Raw genomic sequence first — 388 nt, forward strand, 5'->3', positions numbered from 1 at the left:
GTTTGGAGTCAAAACTCAAATAAAAGCTGGGCGACCGTTTTGCTCCATTTAACATGTCAAGATCTGCTTATTACTATTAAATAAAGCAACCCGCGGGTTTAAATGAGCACAGATAGAGTGTGAAATATTTTTGTAATCAATTTGACCCGCTTTTCAAAGCATGCCTGTGTGAAGTGGTTAAAAGAGACCCACCCCTTTTTCTCAAAACAAACATAAGTTCTAAAACAAGATTTTTACAAACTTTCTCACAAACTGGAGTTATTAAGTTTCACAAAGAGATGTCATTATATGATAAAACACCACCCCTCTCCGGGATTCGAACCCATGACCACCCAATGAATCCCCCGTTTTGATACCATTTTAAGAATTTTGCCTGCGGCGATGAAAA

This window comes from Symsagittifera roscoffensis, chromosome 2 (genome assembly GCF_963678635.1).
Source record: "Symsagittifera roscoffensis chromosome 2, txSymRosc1.1, whole genome shotgun sequence".
NCBI lineage: Eukaryota > Metazoa > Xenacoelomorpha > Acoela > Convolutidae > Symsagittifera > Symsagittifera roscoffensis.